This window comes from Astyanax mexicanus, chromosome 6 (assembly GCF_023375975.1).
Source record: "Astyanax mexicanus isolate ESR-SI-001 chromosome 6, AstMex3_surface, whole genome shotgun sequence".
In the NCBI taxonomy this organism is placed as follows: domain Eukaryota; kingdom Metazoa; phylum Chordata; class Actinopteri; order Characiformes; family Acestrorhamphidae; genus Astyanax; species Astyanax mexicanus.
In genome coordinates, this window is record NC_064413.1 from 50,560,600 (window position 1) to 50,584,058 (window position 23,459).

Here is a 23,459-nt window from a genome sequence, read left to right on the forward strand (position 1 = left end):
TTGTCTTTATGGTTTACGTGCTTTACAGCGCAGTAAACTTACAGACCAATCACCAAACGCTCTCCTCTGCCAATCAGATCTGTGCAGGTGCGAGCGCGCGGAGCCACACAGGCGAAGCAGGCAATGAGAGGTGGGAGAATAAAGCGAGAAAGGCTAATGCATATGGTGTGCACCAGAAAAAAAAATTAAAATACTACCTTTATAAAACATATTAACAGTAATGTAACCGAGCGGTGTTACTTGGAGGAATTACAGAGAAACAACCGAGACAAGAGTGCAAAATATTCCACTTTATTCCACCTGATCAGAAACTCCTCAGCAAGAAAAAAAAAAAAAAAACCTCGCTCGCAGGCGTTTTCTCTTTGCTCCCAAAACAACCCTACCTCAAAACTATGGAAACCCCCAGGAGACAAAAAGCATTGGCAACTCCCCTCCATCAGTTTTACCCACAAAAGTCTGATACAGTAATAATATTAAATAAAATAAAACTGCTGTTTTTAAACAAAGCTAATATTCTGGCCAAGTTCAGCAAACATTTCTTCATATATTGTACGATTTGTCATTAATGTAATGATTATTATGACAGGCAGGCCTAAATCTAATATAAATAAAATCAAATAGAATAAATATAGCATTTTTAAACAAAGTGAAGATACAGATTCACATTAATAGACTCGATAAGTTCAGGGTGTTTCCATTTATTTTATGATAGGTTGATAATGTAATTATTGTGGCAGGCCTATTTAAAACAATACATATTGTTGAAATATACTAGTATGTGTAATTTGTTTAGTCTTTCAGTTGTTGATGACATAAAACACTGACAGAACTACTAGGCTTCTTCAGTGTACAGTATATAATACTGAAATCATAACGCAAGTTAAAAATGGCGACAGTCTGGACCTTGGCCTGACGAAATTTACTCTAGCTGGACCAAACTGAATTCTAATTAAATACCCCTGGTATATGTGATATTTAGGAATCTTTTACACTGTGAACCTGTACTCTAAAAGCCTTTAGACTTGACTTGACTAAACTGCAGAGTGTCTATCAAGTTATTCTACTTAAAAGTGGCAATATATCCCCAGTAACTACACTGTTATTACTTAGGATGACGATTATTATTAGCTATTAGAGACAATATGAAGTGGGATCAATATTTCTCTAATCTCTAATCGTTTTGTCTGTATAATTCAGGCCTCTGACCCTGAGATCCTGGTTTACAGAGAGAAGAGCTTTGACCCACACAGCACATCTGTTTCCCCCGGCTCGTAACCATATAAAGCCTGTTAGATAATCCGGACAGTTTCCTAAAAGCATTTACATGGGAGGAAAACAATGGGTCAGCTGATCAGCAGGGTTTAAAAATAATCCACTAGGCAACAGAGGTTTTATCAACAGGAAGAAACTAAACACAGGGAATGTTCTAATACTGAACAAAGCCACATTACATCATTATACTAAAAATAATGATAATAACAAAAAAAAAACATCCATTTGAATTAAACCTAAAAGTTCTCAATGCTATACTATATATAATTCATCTCATTCAATAAAAATTAAACAGAACATTTCCCATTATGTTATTAGTAAAGCATTAGATACACAAATATGCTGCCCACAATAACAATGACATCACAATACTGTGATCGATATATTGTCTTACCTCTATTAAGTACCTGTAAATAATACTTTTGGAAGCTGGAAAACAAGGGAAACTTAAACCTAATCTATTCCGTGAAGAGATATATTTGCCGATATATATCACGAGACGAGACGAGACACGATATTGGGTTCACGAGAAGGAGACGAGACGAGATTTAAAAATTTTATTTTAAAGAAAAGGTAAAAAATGAAAAATGGCTTAAAAACTAGGGTTTTATTTGACAAAATCATATAACGCAAACTTAACAGACTGGTTTCTCTCACACATTAATTTTATAAGAAATAGAAATAAGAATAAGAATAAAAAATAAAAATAAAACTTTTCTAGGTCTTATATAGTGCCAAAAATAAGTGCAAACCACAACCAGTCATATTAAGACTATGGTTTGTGTTTTTTCTCCTAAATCTCTTGTAATTTAACTATTCATAACCATAACCAGTCATATTAAGACTATACTTGAAGTGCAAACAGAGACAGAACATTTTTTAAATACCTCAGATAAACCAGAATATGTTTTATACTTTACTTTATTCTTCTAAGTATCACATTTATCTTTGAGGACAGATCTGCAGACTCTTGGTGGTATTTTAATCTCAGTGTCTTCATGAGGGAGAGTTACCTGGAATAGTTTTCTCAGCGTCTTGAAGGAAGGAGTTTCTGGAGGTGCTGAACAATAGTTGCTGCTTTTCCTTCACGATGTGAAGCTTCAGCTCATCCCAATTAAATCACCTCAAATCACCCATCTTCCAAGTTATTTTGGAGCCATTCTATTGGTGCATTCAAAACAGCAGCATCATGTTGACGGAATACGCAGGGATACAATGTGGGGGTAAACTTTAAAACTTGTTCAACTTTCTCTCATAAAATTTCAACCACACAATGTTCTGAGGTCTCACACCAATCGAAATGCCTCTTAAAGATTCTACACTCGTCTGGTCAGGTCTAGTCTCGTCTCTAATGAGTGTGAGCTGGGCTTTAGGATACATAGTTTGTGCTGCAGATGACCACAATCCACCTTAATCTGCAGGAGCCTTACTTATTTCCATTCAGCTCACGCCTGTTCATCCCCTCTTGACGGGATCATGATGATCAGTTCACCCAGAGTATGAACTAATGATGTAAGAACACACAGCTGACGAAACGGTGTTCCACAGCCTGCAGTAGACGGACCTGGACTCGTACATTCTGGACTTTTTTTAATCTGATAAAATACCTGATTTAGATTCACTACAGATCCAGTGAGCTGGACTACAGTACCAGACTAGTAAACAGTAAGAGCTGCAGTACTGGTCCAGATATTTATGGGCAGGACTTTGAAATCACTGGAAAAAAAGCAGGTAAAGAGATGATTAGACGAATAGATGGTACTGAACCAAAGTTTGGAAGTTCTTGACTTGACTTCAGATCAAAGCCTATGTTTTTAAAAGTTCTCATTTCACTAAAAATCCACTTTTTACTATAGGTTTGTCTATGGATGCTGCATATAAAACTGTTCCTCAGCCTCCATTGTCTGCAGTAGCTAGTAAAAGAAAATCCTCAGAAATACAAGTTGATCAGAGAGACATTAGGGTGTCTACGTCAACCAGTGAGTTCATGACCTTGCCCACCTCGGCTCAGAACCGCCCACAGACAGAGCTAAACCCGAGCTACAGCATTAGGAGCTAAAGTTAAGGAGGAGCTCACAGCTCTGTTTACAGCTCTGTTTACAAAGCTAGTTAATGTTAGCTATCTTGTCTAACATTAAGTGAAGTTTAAGGATTAACTTTCTCGTACTTATTGCTATATCTTTATAACTAAGGCTGTATCTCTGGGGGAAAAAAAATTGTGCTTTGAGTTTTAGAGCTATAAAATTGACTGTGGGGGAGGCAGGTAGACATATTCTGCTGCAGTGCTGTTAGCCAATCAGAGGCGATCTAAAAATGTTGAAAAAACAAATGACATGAAATTGCTCACTGAACTTATCTGATTACATTTTGAAATTGTATCAATATTCAGAAACAGGCCTGCGCTCTTATGTGTTGAAAAAATAAAAATTACATTGAAATTGACCCACTCAAAAGAAACCCTGGGACCCCACATAAGCTGCTTGTAAAGTAATTTAAGCTTTAAATTGATAAAGAATATTAAAAATGAATGGAAGTTTTGACTAAAGTTTGCTCATACTTGCATATATTGATTAAAAAAATGCCTCTAAATGGAAACAAAAAGTTGTCCTCACACAATTTTTTAATTCTAATTAATAATAATAATGGTGCATTATCTTTATGGCTGCACAGACATGGAAAGTTTGATCAGGGGCTGAAATGTTTTTTTTTTTCAATTATTCTTTATTAACATCTGCATATGATGCTATATAGGAAAGGCAAGGCCGGTTTATTTTGAAATTATTCACTTATATTGTTTAAAATGCTTTAAATGAAAACACAAACAAATTAAATAGAACATAATCTACCTAAAATAAAAATGAAACTAAAAATAAATAAATCATAATCCTTGTAATGCTCCATTTACTACCATAGGAAGAATGGCATCTCCAACTTTCCCATATTCTGTAAACTGGGAATGTGCAACACTGACTAACCAAAGACATATTAGTGGAAAATCCTGTACTATTACTTTATCACACACTTTATTACACTTCTCTTTTACTGTCATTGACGCTTCTGTATCTCTCAGCTTGTCCAGAAATGCATGTACACAGTGTGTCCTTTAGATATTGCTCAAAACATGATTTACCCTTCCTCACTACAGCGAGAGCCCAGAAACAAGACAAACCTGAGATTTAAAAACTGCTGCATTAGACGATCATCTGAGCTCTTCTGGAAGCCAGCTCCAATTATGTGGAGCATAAAAGCTGAAAGCTGCTTCAGCATGTTTAGTTTGGACCCTACTGGATTTTACCAGTCTACAAACGTCAACGGATCCAAGAGCCCCATTAGGTTTATATTTTTTAAACACAGCAGTAATGTGATCTAAACATTTATAATACGGAGGAATTGGGACTGAATCCACCTGGATCAACATTACAGGGGAAGACAATGTTTATTTATGTTATAAATGCAGGAAAATGCAGATATCTCTGTGCAGCAGTGTAGCACCACCTAAACATCTGCTTGATCTTGCCACGCTTATTCTTACAACATCTTACATATTCATTCTAACCTACACCTAAATACAGACCGGTCTGGTAGGTTTGTGGGTAAATAACTGCTTTCTACTCTAATTTTTGAGGTAAGAAGGGATAAAATATTGTGTTTCATGGTACCAGTGTGCTGGAACGACCATGCCTGCTAAGCCTAATACAGTATATTCCTTCTAAAAACTAGGGCGTCGGGTCGCTTTTCGTGGGAGTTCTTCTTCTGGCCACGTCACGTGTCTTTACACACTTACGTCACACGTACAGCCTCTAAAAGAGGATCTGGCTCAGTTTTACTGATTGCGAGCGGCTGGTGGAGCAATGGAGACTTCAGAAGAGGAAACTCAGAGCTCAGTAGCTCATTTACTCATCGTAAAACCAAAGAAACGAAGGAGTAAGAAGAAGTTTCTGACTGTGCGAACTCACTCTCTCTGACTAAACATAACCTGGAATCGAATTCATCCGCTCTGAAAGGAGACCACATCACACCCGCCCAGTTTAAAATGATTCTTCCGAATGCTCGGTGCAATTACCCAATCTCACCAGAGAGGGCCCTAAACCCATAACTTACAGACATCATCTTTAAGTATTGCATAACTGTACAAACTAACAAAATCAAGAGTATACTAAAAAACACAGAATTTCCCACAGCAATTTATTTACATTAACCTGCATTAAAGGTACTCTTCCTCATGCTCTGTGCAGTTACTCATTCTCACCAGAGAGGTCTCCAAATCCCCAAATTCCCCAAAACGTACAGATTGTCACTTTAATGTTTTATTAGATCAGATTATTTGTAGTTATTGCATCATAAAATGAAATTCGGTTAATGAAGGCCGGACGCTCTGAGACTGGACGCTGGGAGATATGAGATATGGCACAGGCATCAGGGGACTGAGTGGGAGGAAAGGGACTGGGAAATGAACTGGGCAGAGAAATAATCAGGGGCTGGGTTTCCCGAAAGCATTGCAGTACAAAAAAGATGATCCCGATCATCACTGACTACTCCCTCCATCATTTACAGGCTCATTTCTGCCCAACGTTAAACACAGATAAGGGTGGATCCTTCTGTCGGTACTCTGTGTTCATCACGTCCATTTTTGTGCAGGTTTTTTAAAGTCTGTGGATACGACTGGAACAGAGCAGTACCACTGACAATTGTGGTTGAAAGAAACTAGTTGTTACTTGTTGCATTAAAAGGCATAGAACTCAAAGACTTTTGTACTGAGACTTTCACTAAACAGCGCTTAACTCCCGCACTTTATACCCAGATCCATGACATTCACTCACAGATGTGTTTCATTAAACTTCACCCGTTTTCCTTTTTACCGCCGGAGAACTGTTTTCATTTCCAACAGCCTGGTTCTGCCCACTGGGTTATGTTTTAAATTACTGCTCCATTACACACTGCGCTTTCCCGCTCTCTCTCTCTGCACCCACCGCTGGATAGCTCATGCCTGCGCTGGGACCAGCTGGCAAGCTCTCGCATCCACAACTGCACAGAATTAGGGCTGTGTATCGGTTAAAATGTTTTGATACCAGTACCGATACCCAAACCCATACTGTTTTCCAATACTTTTTTTCTAACCAAAAAAATACAAAAAAGTAGAATTATTCTCACACAATGTATACACATGTATAACAGCCGACATAAGTAATCTCATACAAATCCCATCTTTCTGGATCTTGTTGGAACAAACTTTGAGCATTTTTGTGGTAATTTATTAAGAACAAAAATTATTGCTTGTGCCTAAACTACAAATCTATTTCCAGCGCATATTGCTTTATGCATTTCAGAGTTCTTTTAAAAAATATATCAGCATTATATTGACAAAATTAAATTTAATTATATTAGTGGTGTCAATCATAGTAATAATAATAATAATAAGAGTAATAACAGTGTAGTGTGGTTCACGTCAGGCAGACTAGAGTCTTTTTTACTGTATTATAATATCTCAGGAGAAGGGGGCAGTGCAAGTGAGAGAAAGACAGCACAGGTTAGCAAGAGACAGTTAGGGAGAGAGCGCAAGTGAGAGAGTGAGAGAAAGAGTGAGCAAGAGAGGGAGAAACAGAGTGAGTGAGAGAGAAGGAGAGACAGCATGAGTGAGAGGGGGAGAGACAGCACAAGTGAGAGGAAGGGAGACAGTGAGAGTTAGCAAAAGACAGAAAAAATGAGAGAGGGAGTGACAGCATGAGTGGGAGAGGGGGAGACAGCGCGAGTGAGAGAGACAGTGCAAGTAAGAGAGGGAGAGACAGCGTGAGATCGAATGCGAGTTAAATATAGAGGGACCAAGAGAGAGAGACAGTGCAAGTTAGTGAGAGACAGGAAGAGTGAGAGAGAGGAAGAGAGCGAGTGACAGAGAAGAGAGCGTGAGTGAGAGCGCAACAGCGTGAGATAACAAGAGACAGCTAATGAGAGAGAGGGAGAGTCAGCGTGAATTAACGAGGGAGAGTGAGTGAGAGAGAACGAAAGTCAGCAGGAGATAGCGAGAGACAGAGAGAGTGAGAGACAGTGGCAGTTAGCAAGAGACAGAGCGAGTAAGAGAGAGAGAGACTGCGCAAATTAGCAAGAGAGAGAGCGAGTGAGAGAGAGAGAGAGAGAGAGAGAGTGAGAGACTGCACGAGTTAGTGAAAGACAGCGAGTGAGAGAGAGACTGTGCGAGTTAGTGAAAGACAGAGCAAGTGAGAGACAGAGAGACAGTGAGAGAGAGAGAGAGAGACTGCACAAGTTAGTTAGAGACAGAGCGAGTGAGAGAGAGTAAGAATAGGCACGTTAGCGAGAGACAGCACAAGTCAAAGAGAGTGAAAGGCAGCGCAAGTTAGCAAGAGACAGAGCGAGTGACAGAGAGAAAGAAAGAGAGAGAGAGACAGTGCGAGTGAGAGCGAGAGAGAGACAGCGCGAGTGAGTGTGTGAGAGAGAGAGAGAGAGAGACAGAAACAGAGCGAGTGAGCAAGATGCAAAGACAGTGCGGTTGGTTTTCCCTCGCTGTGCTCCCTCTTCGTGTTTGGCATGTTTATGTGCGTTTCACGCAAAAAAAAAAGATTACATCTTTCGGACATTTTTGCCTGCACCTTTTTAGTCTCCAATTTTGAGCCCTACACAGAATACGTCAGTTTGGAGCATGTGCCAACTAGGGGTGTGCGATATTGGAAAAAAATTCAATATCGATATTTTCTGTAATTTTGCCGATACCGATATTAAACGATATTTTGCATTATTTATAAATGTTTGTAAAAGCTTGTACTAGCTTGAACTAAAATGATATATAAAAAAAAGCTTACACATCATATTAATGTAAACAATATAAGGCAATTTATTTACCTGACACAAATGACAAAAAACATTTAAATTAACAGTGTAAATATCAGTGCAAATATGTGCAAGGCATGTGGCACACCTGATTTTCTTTGAAAAAATGTACACAAAAATAAACAACAAATCAACAAGGGCTTTTTCAACACACTTTAAAATGAACATCCATTGTAAATAACTGAAATATAGAACGTATCTATTTAAATCGTATCATTCATGCACTGTCTTGAGCCCCATCTTGTTGGTGACTCTGTGATGAGTTTATGCTCCGGAAGCTTCAGCTGCTCTTGTGCATCGGCAAGTGCTTTCTTCTTTTTCCAGCTATTGGAAAAGGCTCCGACCACTTTCTTGCAAACCCCAATGGCTCTGTCTATTCTAGGATCCCGCATGCTCCTTTCTGAAGAATTAAATACATACAGAAAAAAATTTTATGACTACTATATTCAAAATATGCAAATATAACATTGAAACCTATTATATGTTACCTTATATTTAGAATATGTGTAATATTTAAAATATTTTCATTTGCATACAATAACGGCTTTGCTTTATGTTTATGTATCTTCTGAATCTTTTCATGTTTAGTCACACTACTGTAGCAAATAATAAATTATTTAAATAATACATTACTTGTAAGTATAACTTTGGTTGCATTGTGTTAGTTACTCACCAATAGCAATATGAAGTCTGTGTCCAAAGCAAGGAAGCCTCTTCCATTTGTTTACCCGTAGTGCACTGACAACATTAGCCCCACTGTCTGTTGTCATACACACCATTCGGTCTTCTTGCAGCGACCAAGACGCCAGTGCATCTTTCAGACCTTGGGCAATAAACTCGCCTGTGTGATCTTCTGGAAAGTATGATGTTTGCAAACAGTAGCTTTTCAGTTGCCAAGATTCGTCAATGAAATGCGCGGTCACAGAGAGGTAGGGCTCTGATGTTCTGCTTGACCATAAATCTGCCGTGGTTGCAAAATGTGCAACGTCTTTTAGCTTATGCTCCAGAGTCTGGCGACATGATTCATACAGCTTGGGAAGAGCAGTGTGACTGAAATATTTTCGACCAGGCAGTTTATATCTTGGGTCTAGAGTGTTTATTAGCTGTTTGAAGCCATCTCTCTCAACAACTTGAACGGGAATCATGTCTTTAGCGATGTAATTTGTGACTGCATTTGTTATCTCTTGCCATCTGCTGCCTTTTTTGTCGTAGGGCACTTTTCTGGTGAGTGACTCCGCTAAAGTTTGCAGAGTTTGTGTTTTGGGTAACGTTACCTTAGATGGTTTAGGCTGGGCAGCAGGCTCCCGAAGCTTTTCATACTCCTCATACTCTTTGCGACGGTTTGCACGGAGATGATGAAACAAGTTGGTTGTAGAGCTATCTTTAATGGCAACCGCTTTTTTTACAAAGTTCGCATATTGCCGTTGTTTGAGTAATGTCTGTCCTTTCAAATCCAAACCACCTCCACGCGAGTGAAGTTGATCCTCGTCTGGGAATCAAATCCAGGGTAGTAGACTGAGAGGCTGGCGGTGTCTGAACATCTTCCTCTGGGAGAGCGTTTTCGCTCATTTTCCGCGTTGTTTTAGCCACCTATACTAGCGTTAGCCTTAGCCCATGCTAGTACAATGTATGGGCACGCTCAATGCGCATGCGCAGCCTATACTAAAGCTAGACGCATGGAGTCAATCAGAGACTAATGCGCTCTGATTTTTTTTTTTTTCTCTCAGTGATTAGCATACTCGATAACGCCAGCTTGCACATCGTTAACACAGCAATTAAGATGTTATCGTGGACGATATATATCGCACACTCTTAGTGCCAACACGATTCCCACGCATTCCCATAAAGCAGCTGGCACTAGCCGGGGCAGGGAGTCAGGAGCGTTTCCAGTCCAGCAGATCACAGGAAGGAACGCAACCCGACCAAACCAGAGACGCTGAGTCACACCACAGATAAACACAGAGAGACGAGGACAGAGGTTCAGCCAACAAAGCCTGAAAATCTGAAGACCGACTGCACGCGAAGGAGGAGCGCCAGCTGCACCAATCAGATAAACACGTACCGGGTAGAGTCAAGCCCTGCATTACACACCTAATCTGATCTTAAATACAGCCGCTTATCTTGTGTAAAGTCTTAACATGAAAAGGAGGGATGTAACAGATGCTGTGGGAGAAGATACCGGCAATCTGGAACATCTCCTCAGCAACCCTAAAGAGCTCTGAAATATTCACAACACCACCACCCAGCACACGACCTGTGTTCTGTATTCCTTATAAACAATACTGAACCGTTTTAATGGGTTTAAGTCGCTCAAAGTGGTTCAATTCACCATAGTTTATTATTATTTTTATTATTATTTCTGCAGAAATATTCAAAGATTCAGATCTGTGCAACCACAGTCCTTCAGAACGCTCTGATTTGAAATGCTTCATTATACAAAACACATTTCATCTAAACCCTTTCTTTGAATACCATCATAAAAAGCAATGTTCCAGACATCAGACACTGCATTCATGTGCATTTAATGTATCTGCCGACTATAAAGGAGCTTTTAAAGCCATTCAATTCTTCAGACTTACGCCTCATTTCTCCAACACTGAGATCTATTCAATCTTCTAATATTAATCCACTCTGAACAACTGTTTTTACCAGACACTGAACAAATCAGTGGAATGACCTTTTTAGGAATGCTTTTCTTAATTTTGAAGAAAACACTGTTTCTGTGTTAAACGTATTAACTCCATCATTTCTGAGATTTTTTGACAATTTACATTATTGTCAGGTTAATAATTTACAATTGGGGACAAAACAATAATGTAGCTTTTATGAATGTGTTAGTTTTCTTATTATTTTGGATACATGACATTGTTTAATATTTGTTTCATTTGGAGAAGACACATTCCATTTAATTTTGTATTTTAGAAAAAATGTAAGAAAAAAAGGTCTATCTATACCTTAAATGTTGGAGATTGGATATTGTTTTCATAGAAACATTTCAAACTGTTCTAAAAATGTCCTTCATTATGACGATATGACACTGTTTAAATTATATGTTTTTGTAGTACCAGTGGAACATGATGTTTGTCTTTCAGTTGGAGACATGAAACTTTTAGCCTTTTAGAAATGTTGCCCCATATTTATTTGTTATGCCCCCATCCCTTCATATCATCATCATCCCTTCATATTTTATTTATTTTTCTTAAATATTTAAAATATCATGATATTATTTTAGTCGTAATTCGCCCACCCCTATTGGAGTATGTTCTAAAATGAGTGGAACTACAATTTATCAATGTATATCCAAGATTGTTTTAATATTGTTTCTTATCTGAATTCGTTCTTTTTTTTTGCATTTTGGAGAAATGACAGTTTCTACTATAGAGCTCTGGAATAACTTAACAGACCACTTCAGTTTCTAAATCTTAAATCACTTTCTAAATTTGCTATGTATAGGTTTATGTTTGAGTAAAATTAACATTTCTGTTTTATTCTATAAACTACAGACATTTCTCCTAAATTCCAAATAAAAAATTGTCATTTAGAGCATTTATTTACAAAAAATGAGAAATGGTTGAAATAACAAAAAAAAGGTGCAGAGCTTTCAGACCTCAAATAATGCAAAGAAAACAAGTTCATATTCATAAAGTTTTAAGAGTTCAGAAATCAATATTTGAAGGAATAACTCTGGTTTTTAATTACAGTTTTCATACATCTTGGCATAATGTTCTCCTCCACCAGTCTTACACACTGCTTTTGGATAACTTTAGGCTGCTTTATTCCTGGTGCAAAAATTCAAGCAGTTCAGTTTGGTTTGATGGCTTGTGATCATCCATCTTCCTCTCGATTATATTCCAGAGGTTTTAAATTTGGTAAAATCAAGGAAAAATTTGAGCTGTATATTTTTGCTGAAATATGTAAAAAAATCAATCAGGGATTTGCCATGATAAAGTACAACACTGTCTTATTAAAGCAAGAGAGCACAGCAGCAACATACTGCGAGTCATTCTCAAGTTCTCCAGCTCTCAGAAAGTGCTCTAAAGCAGATCGAAGGAGAATTCATTATTTCTATAATACTAAAGCCCTCACAATGGCCCCATCACTCCAGCTTCACCTGTAGCCACGGCAGACTGAGGCTGCGGCTGCCAGGACTATCGACTGACAGAGTCAATAATGCGTAATCACAAAAACAGTCATCCAAACTGAGATACCTCAGTCCAGCTACCATACACACAATGAGATAAGAAGACAAATCTCTCCCTCTCACCCAAACACTAATAACACACATGCTAATACCACACATGCTAACACACATATCCTAAACCCTAATCCGAAATCTGATACATATCTGATTTGTGGCAATGTGACTATCTGAACAGCCAGATCAGAATTCATGCAAGATACACATCAAGAAAAAGGAAAAAAGAAAGTGAGGAAAAAATAAAGTAAAAGATCTCAAACGCTTTAAATTATGTCTCTGTTTCAATAGTAGCCTTGGGTCACAGCTGCACTGTGTTCCTAATGAACTGGCCAAACACAGGAAAAAAATAAAAAATAAATAAATAAAACAAAAATGTGCACTTTTTCAACAAGGCTTGAGCAGATTCTGAAAAGGGTGAAACCGAAACTTTACGTAAAGCAATGCTCAGATAAACAGTGGGAACCATTCAGACAGATATACAGTGGTTAGACAATGAAAACTGAAACACCTGGTTTTAGACGACAATAATGTATTGTCTCAACGGACAGTTCTGGTGGAAACAGGAGAGTTGAGGTGCACATTGAATTCTGCCGTGATTTGATCAGCCGTGGTTTTAAGTTTTTTGGATACAATCTGGGTTAGCACCCGAACATCCCTTTCAGACAGCTTACTCTTACAGCGTCCACAGTTAATCCTGTTGGATGTGGTCGGTTCTTCTTGGTGGTATGCTGACGTTACCTTGGATACCGTGGCTCTTGATGCATCACAAAGACTTGCTGTCTTGGTCACAGATGCGCCAGCAAGACGTGCACCAACAATTTGTCCTCTTTTGAACTCTGGTATGTCCCCCATAATGTTGTGTGCATTGCAATATTTAGAGCAGAACTGTGCTCTTACCCTGCTAATTGAACCTTCACACTCTGCTCTTACTGGTGCAATGTGCAATTAATGAAGATTGGACACCAGGCTGCTCTAATTTAGCCATGAAACCTCCCACACTTAAATGACAGGTGTTTCAGTTTCATTGTCCAACCCCTGTAGGTCAAATTAAAAACATGTAAAGTGTGAACAGCCTAAAATGAATATCGGATTTGGATAGAAAAAACTTTAAATATATTAATCTAGAATTCTATTTAAAAACTCCTTCGATTAATCGAGTGAACAGATAAAGATTTTTGCTTGCTTAAAGAGGAATTATAAAAACACAAGAGAAAATAAAACTTAACAACGAATGATCAATTTGTTAATTTTTTTAGATAACGCTTTTATACTGTAAACTGTAACGAGGAGTGTTGTCACAAAACCAAAATTATGACATTTGACACAATACCTGCCTAAATATCTCAATACCGATACTGCAAAAACCAAAGTCATCATAAATTAATAGAATTATAGAATAAAAAGTTTTTTATTATTATTAGAAGTAAGAACTTTATACATTTATGGAGTGAATTTGAATCACAATGATTCAAAACATTGTGTACAAGCTAATGTACTGATATCAGACTCTGAGCTGGTGTAAACACAAACCCGGGGAAACTCAGAGATGACACAGAGCTCTCCTCAGACACTGGATTATACTTCAGAATGCGTGTTCGAGCTAAAAAAAACTTAGAGAAAAATAAATAAGAGTGAGACAAAGTGTGATTTTTGTGTCAAACGCATCCCTTTGTAAGCATGTTGTCCCACATTAAAAGCAATCTGTGTGAAATTATGTGCTTTAAGCTTTACAATTAAATAAACGATTCCTTAAGGTAGAGAATATTCCTCGAATATTTTTTTTAATAATTGAGGAACTCAAATTACTTGAGGAATCGTTTCACCCCTAATGCACACGCTAATGCACACACACACACACACACACAAAACAAAGAAGGAACGGGTCGTTCAGACCCTTATTAGTCGCACTGGGATTATTCAAACAGAGATGTCATCAGTATTCTGCTCTTAATCACGTGCTGGCGCTCTCACTTTACGCTTCACGCTTCTTCTTTAACCATCGTCTCTAATGGCAGTCCTGCCCTGTATTTTCTGTGCGGTTTCTTACCAGCGGCTGTTATTACAGCATGTTGGCTTCAGTTTGGCTGCAGAGTTAATGTGCAAATACAGCCAGAAGTGCCCGAGCGCTTCTGGCAAAAATGGGCGCATTGTGCGAGCCGGGCCGAACAATGACTTTGGATGAACTGGAGACAATGTTTTCCTTGTGTTCAGAACTACTTCACTACAACAGAGACTGCAGACAGCTCTGGAAGACCATACAGCAAGTTTAAAGTAGATTTAAAACAATAATAAAAAAAAACTTAAGCATCACATGGTAAAGCTGGAAAATGTATTGTGCAAATAACCCATATTATATAGGGGTGGAACAATACAGCTCTGTAAAAAATTAAAAAAACACTTCAGTTTCTGAATGTATAGCTTTATGTTTGAGTAAAATGAACATTATTGTTTTATTCTATAAACTACAGACAACATTTCTCCCAAATTTCAATTAAAAATATTGTCATTTAGAGCATTTATTTGCAGAAAATGAGAAATGGCTGAAATAACAAAAAAGATGCAGAGCTTTCAGACCTCAAATAATTAAAAGAAAACAAGTTCATATTCATAAAGTTTTAAGAGTTCAGAAATCAATATTTGGAGGAATAATCCTTATTTATTACAGTTTTCATGCACCATGGCATGTTCTTCTCCACCAGTCTTACACACTGCTTTTGGATAACTTGCCTAACTATGCCTTTACTCCTGGTGCACAAATTCAAGCAGTTCAGTTTGGTTTGATGGCTTGTGATCATCCATCTTCCTCTTGATTATATTCCAGAGGTTTTTAATTCAGTAAAATCAAGGAAAAACATTATCATTAAGTGGTCTCTTTTTTTCCAGAGATGTATATTGATTATTTTGCTTTTATCATAATTTAATTTTAGGTAACAAATTTCTATATTTTTATTGAAAGATATCCAGTCTAACTCTTGATGATTTTCTTGTGATATATTAAGTATCCCATATTGTATCATGAAATTAGATCCTCTGTGATTCCCATGCCTATTGTTGTAATATCATACCAGCCATGCAGGGTACCATCTGTGAGTGATTTGCTTCTACCAAAAAATATAAAAAAAAAAAGAATTTAAAATACGTAAACGCTAGAGATGCACCAACAGTTTGGTCCAAATTCAAACAAAATTCAATATTTGACTGAATAGCATCTACAAAACCTTTTTCCCAGGAGACATACGGTACCAACAACGTACAATACATTTACCTTGGCATTGCAACTCTAATCATCAATTTACTTCAGCAGTGCTACTTAAACAAACAGCCAAGTTAGCTTAGTTAACTCTACTATCCTAGTCCTTTACAGCTGGTACCTTTCAGTTGGAAAACAGTTTTATTTAAGTTAAAATTAACTTGTGTATGCATTTATTTTGTATGGAAATGGTTTGGTAACCTGAGGGATGACCCTCAATGGAGTATAGAAGTATAGATCAAGCCAAACTGCATAATTCTAATATAATAAAGGGTGCAATGAGGCCGGTCACAATAATTACAATAACAATACATTATTAACGTATCATACAATAAAGTGACATTACCTCAATAACATCTGATCATAGGAATATTGCCTATTGTGTTTATTTGTATGTTTGCTGACATATATATATATATATATATATATATATATATATATATATATATATATATATATATATATATATATATATATATATATATATATATATACAGTGAACAGTAACACCAGACCAATGCTTCAATACCAGTGACTCCATACACACAGTGTGCAGTGACTGCAGTAGATGACGAAAAAAAAAGGGATACATTTCCCCAATTTATGATTAAATAAAATATAGTTTAGTCTTAAAAATGGTATAATTGCTTTGTTATGCAATTCTGTTATCATTACGCCAGTGGCATTTATTAATGGTCTTAAATGACAAAAATTAAAGTGCAATTGTCTTATGCTAAGCACTAATACAGCATGCAGTGTTTTCTGTTAGAAACAAAACAAAGACTAAAACTTATCCATCATCCATCCAAGCGCATCATAAAATGAGTATATTTAGATAATATATGGCCCAGTCCTACCACACAGGTGGAAAACATATCTTCAATAGCGGGTTAGTAATACATTCTTTCTCTGTTTTAGCTTTGTGTGCTGCTGTAGAGATAAAGCCATCTGTTTTAGGAAGTCTGAACAATACGGGACTTTGTCTTCAGCATGTCGGATGCAGAACATTAGGGCTAGAGAATCTGGACAATCACGGTGCCACTCAAACCTCCGGCTCGTCGTTCGGTTCGCTGTGCCTTTAGCACAACGTTTGTTCTGAGCTTCACGCTGAGATACATGAAGGCCTAGGCATGTTACTTTAATCTGAACCCCCCTCTTACAGTCCTCCCCTCTACACACACACACACACACACACACACACACACAGGACTAATACAGCGATCGTTTACACAGCAGAGTCTGGTTACTCTGTTCCGTCTGTCAGGGTCGAGCCAAGAAACGAGAAACTTAAGCAGAAACTCCTGCAGCTCAGAATGAACCTCCAGTCTATAAAATCAGGAACACAGTGATTTAAAGCAGCACTAGGTAGGATTTCCTTAATTTTTTATCTTTTTAAAGAAGTAAAATTACAGCTTGAAACTCACTGCAGCACTGCATTGAGGTGTAATAGGAGGAATAGCGGTGCTCTTGTGTCTGTGCCGGAGCTCCTCTGAGCTCAGGCGCGAGAACTGCGACCTGCTTTCCGACCTTTAGTTCTAACAGTTCTACAAGGACTACTGGTTCATTCTTTACAAACTAACATACAGACACTCTGGCAGAAGCTGGAAAGAGACCGAATATGTTTGTGAAAGCCAGGAAACGAGAAAAAGAAACTAATCCGCCTGAAACATTTATTACACTCTACAACTGTAGGGGGAGCCCACGAGCACAAAATCTCAATCCTACCTAGTGGAGATTTAACTAACATGAGAAGCTTATTCTGCACTTACAAACAGAGAAAAAGGGCATAAAAGTGCACAAGAAGCTTATTAAAAACCTTTGTTTAGATCCTACATGGCTAGTTTCAGCTCCGAGCGCCGCCATTACTCCTGGTGCCGGCTGCTAAACTATGCAAACTCTACGTAAACTCTGCATAGCGTAGCAGTTGGTGCCAGGATTAGCTAAAACTAGCATTAGAGAATGTAAACAGTGGTTTTTAATAAGCTTCTTGTGCACTTTTTTAAGTTATTAATGCCTCTTTTTAAATGTCAGGGCTCTCCGGATTCTAGCAAGGAGGTTTGGAGCTATTTTGAGCTGGATAACGGTGGAAAATCAGGGCAAATTATGCCCCATGTCTCCCAGTCTGAAGGGTGTTTGAACAAACTGTTACAATTTCTGTATCTCTGACCGCTGTGGGACAGCGGAGGTGTGCTATTCATCAAAGGTAAGAACTTTTTATCATGTTTTATTACAACAAAAGTCCATTTTACACCGGAGTTCTCCTTTTAAAACCAGTAAAGCCACAAAATCAATGGTTGGTGGATCTGAACTAATAGGTAACTAATCAATACAGTCAACAATGGGTGAACACAAGCTAAACTCTGATTAAATAGAGTAATTAGAGTAACTCTGATTAAATAAGTAGAGAGTAATAAACACAAGCAGCCCTGTATCCTACTGAAAATGGTCTCCGACTATAATGTATGGCCAAAAAAAAGAAAATGGCCACCAAAAAAAGAAAAGAAAAAGGTCACACACTCTAATATTTGGTTGGACCATCTTGATCTTTGGTTGCTTCACGCTGCATTCACTGTCGCATTGTTTCAATAAAGCTTCTGCAATGTCACAAGTATTATTTATTCAATCCAGTGTTGCTGGATTAATTTTTCACCAAGATCTTGCAGCAGCATTGATGATGGCAGAGTCTGACCACTGCACAAAGCAGCTCTTCTCCATCCAGCACATCCCAAAGATTCTCAATGAGGTTAAGATCTGGACTCTGTGGTGAACTCTCTCTCAATCCATGTGTGAAAATGATGATCTCATGCTCCCTGAACCCTGAACACTTTCACAATTCCAGACCCATGAATCCTGATATTATCATCTTGGAATATGGCCGTGATCATCAGGGAAGAAAAAATCCATAGCTGGAATAACCTGGGCTATATTCAGTATATTCAGGTAGTCAGCTGACCTCATTCTTTCAGCACATACTGTAGCTGAACCTAAACCTGCAGACCAACTGCAGCATCAACCAACACACCATTTACTTACTTAAATCCAGGTGGAGACTTTTGTTTTTGGCCATTACTAAAGAACATAGCCTTATATCTATAGGCAGTATCGTTGTAAAAACATATTGTTTGACTCCTTTAATTATAACAGGATCTTAAAGATGTTTTATTTAATTAACAGCATGGTCCTTTAAGTTGTCTAGTTCCGTCTACAACCACTGTCTTTCCCAATGAAGCCCTAAAGAATCAATTTCTACACTCATAGCCCTTTATATTACTATAAGGAAAAAGTATCTCAAACATTCAACCATTCAGATTGTCCTTTGAGTTGTTTCAGAACCTAAATCAATGCATTTAGAAAAGAACAAATCAATGACATATGTAGCCCTGTATCATTCTAAAAACACACGTTATCGTGCTAATTTAACCATAATAAGAGCAAAAAGAAGACATTTTCCAAACATTTAACCAATTGCATAGTTTTGTTCTGAATTGTTCCTCAATTTATTAAACAGTAGTGAAGCCATAAGTAGAGCTTTTCTAAACTATTAACCATTTAGATAGTTATTTCCACAAACTGTGCATTTATAAAAGAACAAATGTATTACATATATAGCCCTGTATCACACTGACAACAGGTTTTCAGTCTCCTTTAACTGTAATAGGAATAAATAAGAGGTCTTGCAAACATTTAACCAATCACAAAGCTTTTTGAGCTGTTCTTGAATTAATTTAACAGTAGCAAAAAACATAAGTATATGTTTTGTAAAGTTTAACCAGTCAGATGGTTCTTTAAGTTAGTTTATTGTAATGTCTATATTCTTAATACAGAGAGAAAATAGTTCCTTGACTCCTGTGACAGTGGTCGAATATATAACTATAAGTAAAAGGTATTCCAAACATTTAATCATTTAGCGAGTTGTGAGAGTTGTTCTGTATATAACCACTAAAGCCTTAACTGAAACCTAGTAACCACAGGCTAAACTCTCATTCAACAGGAGGAGAGTAATGAACACTATCAGCTCTGTAACCAGCTAAAAAGGGGCTCTCTGACTCCTATTACAGTAGTGAAACAGTTTTTGGTTTGCCAAAAACATTAACAGTTCAGATGGTTCTTTGCAATGTTTAAATTCTACCAACAATCACTGCTTTTATAAAATAAATCAATATTTTACATTTATAGCCCTGTATCATACTGTAAACAGGTTATTAGGCTCCTTTAACGTTAGTAGGAGCATGAATAAGACGTTTTACAAGCAAATAACCAATCACATAGTTCTTAAATTTGCTGTTTGATTAATTTACCAGTAAATAAGCCACAATAATTATTTTTTTCTAAACATTTAATCATTAAGATGGTTCTTTGAGTTGTTTTAGTTCTATATAAAACAATTGGATTTACAAAAAAAAAAAAAAAGAACACAGTTTTACACTTGTAGCCAGGCTTGACTTCTTTATAAGCAGTGGAACAAATAAAATAAGGGATTTCTAAAATGTTTTTTTTACTTATGCTTCTTTGAGATGCTCTCTGCCTCCTTTAAAAGTAGTGTAACTCTGCAACTTACCAATCATTTAATCTTGCCTTTACAAAAGAACCACTGAAGCCAAATATTAACAGTAGTATGTCAATAAAGATGAGGTTTTCCAAATATTTAACCCTTCAGATTTTTTGTTGAGTTGTTTTAGCCCTCCATAATCTATATAATTAACTATAAAAAGCCATATTTTATGTAAATTATTAGTAAAATCATAAAAAAAAAAATTGGGAAACCTTATGGTTTCACTACTGTTTAAGGAGTCAGAGTCAAAGCAACTTAAAGAACCATCTGAATGAAATAATGTTTGTTCCTCTTTTAAAGAACGCAGGCAGGGCTACAAGTGTAAAAATCTGTTCTTGAAGGTTTCAGTGGTTCTTTAGTAAAAGCAGTGTTTTCTTCGGGTTATTTTAGTTCTACATACAACTAATACCCAACTAAAAACCCAATCCTTTACATCTGAATATTTGTAACATAAAAAAAACCTATTCGATACCAGTAATGAAGTATTTAACCAATCAGGTTTTCTTTGAATTGTTTTAGTCCTAGTCACAACAACTTCCTTCACTAAAGAACCACTAAAGCCCTTAAGAAACCCACTTTAAATCTTTAACAGCATTAACACTTGTATTAACACTTTCAGCTAACACTGTACTAGGTTGCTTTTTTTGCGTATTGAACAATGTGGTCAAGTAACAAGTATAGCTACTAGTCCTGTATCATACTGAAATTATGATGAGTAGTGTAACTATAAAATAAAAGATGTTTTTTGTTGTTGTTGATTTGTTCTCTGCTTCTTTTCACAGCGGCAGAACCATAAGAAATAAACAAAACAACATAAGCTTTCTCTGACAGCAGCTTCTTTGACTTGCCTTGACTTGTTTTAACTATATCTGCATACAAACAAACACACAAAGACACTGCCTTTACTAAATAACCTCTAAAGCCTTAAAGAAACCAACTTTAACATGTGTAGCAAACACTGTACTAGGTTGCCTTTTTTTCTATTGTATTGAAAAATGGTATTGTTATAATGATTAGTGAAACTATCTAATGATGATTGTAATAACTGTAGTGAAAGTATTAAAACATTTTTCCAAACATTTAATTATGTCTTAACTAAAGTACCTATAAAGCCTAAAGGAAACCCACATTTAACTCTTGTAGCTAACACTGTATCATACTTAAAAATGGTTCTGTGACTGTAGTGCAACTATAAAAAGATTTTCCAAATGTTTTAACTTAAGTTTACCGGTAGATGTTTTTTTTTTTTTTTTTTTTTTTAAGTTGTTCTCTGTCATAATATACAACCAAAACAACATTACCTTCTTTGCCTTGCCTTGCCTTGAATTAGCTATATAAATATATACAAACAAACACACAAAGATACTGCCTTTACTAAAGTACCTCAGAAACCACCTTCAACACGAGTAGCTAACACTGTATCATACTGAGAAAATGGTTCTGTGACTGTCAAAACAGTAGTAAAACTATTAAAAAAGACAAAAAGAGAAGGTTTATATGTTTTTACTTCCTCTTTGCTTCCTTTTACAGTGGCAGAATGATGGTAATAATTGTAGTGAAACTATAACTATAAACATTTTTTTTTCCAATTGTTTAATCGTGCCTCAACTAAAGAACCACTGAAGCCTTAAAGAAACCCATCTTTAACACCTGTAGCTAAACATGTATCATACTGAGAAAAATGTTTTCGTGACTGTCATAACAGTAGAGCAACTAAGCAACTAAGAGAGATTTTCCAAACGTTTTAAGTGTTTAGATATTTTTGTCGTTTTGTTGTTCTCTGCTTCCTTTCACAGCGGCCGAAACATAATAAATAAACAAAACAACAAAGAACCTTCTTAGAAATCAGTTTATTTGCCTTGACTTGACTTGTTTTATCTATATAAATATACCCAAACAAACACACAAAAATACTGCCTTTACTAAAGAACCTCTGAAGCCTTAAAGAAACCACATTTAACACTTGTAGCTTTAAACTTGTAGCTGGAAAAAATGGATCTGTGACTTTTCCAAACATTTTAAGTTAAGTTTAGTTTAGATGTTTTAAATTTGCTTAGATTAGATTAGTTTAGATACTGCCTTTACTATAGAACCTGACTTGAAGCCTTAACGAAACCATCTGTAACACTTGCAGCTTTAACACTGTACCAGGTTGCCAGTATTTTTTATTGTATTGAAAAATAGGATTGTAATAATGGTTTGAGAATAATCTAATGATTATTGTAATAATAATGGTAAAACTATAACTAACTTTTCCAAACATTCAATCGTGCCTTAACTAAAGAACATTTGAAGCCTTAAGGAAACCACCTTTAACACGTGTAGCTACTCTTGTATAATACTAAAAAAAAAAAAAATAAATATGAAAAAAAAACATAAGAAATAAACAAAACAATAAAAGCTTTCTTGGATATCAGATACTCTGCCTTGATTTGACCTGTTTTATTTATATAAATCTATGAAACAAACACACAAACATACTGCCTTTACTAAAGAACCTCTGAAACCTTAAATAAACCACCTTTAACACTTTTACTAACACTATATCATACTGAAAAATGGTTCTGTGACTGTCACAACAGTAGTAAAACTATAAAAAAAAGACAAAAAGAGATTGTTTAGATATTTTTTTAGTTGCTCTCTGCTTCCTTTCACAGTGGCAGAACCATAAGAAATAAACAAAACAACAAAAGCTTGTTTGACTTGCCTTGTTTTAGATATATCTGTATACAAACAAACACACACAAAGATACTGCCTTTACTAAAGAGCCTCTGAAGCCTTAAATAAACTACCTTTAATACTTTTAGCCAACACTGTACTATGTTGCTAGTATTTATCATATTAAAAATGGGATTGTAGTGATGATTAATAAAACTATCATCTAATGATCATGGCAATAATTGTAGTGAAACTATAATTATAGTCATTTGTTTCAAACATTTATATTTATGGCTTTACCAAAGAATCTCTGAAACCTTAAATAAACCACATTTAACACTTGTAGCTACACATGTATCAGAAATCAAAGTGTTTTAAGTGTTTAGATGTTTTAGTTTTTTGTTCTCTGCTTCCTTTCACACTTTCATCAGTTTGTTTGACTTTACTTATTTTATCTATATACATAAATATATACAAACAAACACAAAAAAATACTACCTTTACTAAATAACCACCTTTAACACTTATAGCTACACATGTATCATACTGAAAGAAAATAAAAATAAAAAACATCAGCTTCTTTACTTGGACCTGATTTGTTTTATCTATATAAATATATACAAACAAAACACACACACAGCTACTGCCTTTATTAAAGAACCTCTGAAGCCTTAAAGAGGAAGAAGCA

General features: G+C 36.3%; 1 protein-coding gene across 1 annotated transcript in view; it reads right to left on the minus strand.

The window, feature by feature from the left end:
• The window catches only part of dipk2ab (divergent protein kinase domain 2Ab), a 79,785-nt gene that overhangs the window by 55,530 nt on the left and 796 nt on the right, over positions 1-23,459 (minus strand). The window lies entirely within an intron of this gene.